The sequence below is a fragment of the Galeopterus variegatus genome, unplaced genomic scaffold, assembly GCF_000696425.1.
Source record: "Galeopterus variegatus unplaced genomic scaffold, G_variegatus-3.0.2 Scaffold1051, whole genome shotgun sequence".
Taxonomy (NCBI): Eukaryota; Metazoa; Chordata; class Mammalia; order Dermoptera; family Cynocephalidae; genus Galeopterus; species Galeopterus variegatus.
Window position 1 is genome coordinate 425,598 of NW_007727162.1, and position 383 is coordinate 425,980.

The window sequence follows — 383 nt, forward strand, 5'->3', positions numbered from 1 at the left end:
ATAATCTATGACTACCCAGTAATCCTAATTTCCCTTTCCGTAATCCAGTAACCAGACAGTTGTTTTATAGCAAAGCAGATTTTGTCAAAATAACTGCTAACTTCTCAAGTCAAACTGCCAGATTTAGGAAAATGCGGTCAAAGAAAGGAGATCCCCTCCTCTACTTCTCTGTACTTCTATTGTTAAGTTGAATAACAATGAAAGTAATGATCACAGGGAATGAGAAAAAAAATTTAAATGTAAATACAAAATTTACATTTCTAGCTCAGACTTCTAGCCCAAACTGAACTCCAAACTCATCAATACACACACACACACACATATACACACACATATTTATATATAAAATGGTCTCCACTTGGAAGTCTAATAGATATTAGAGT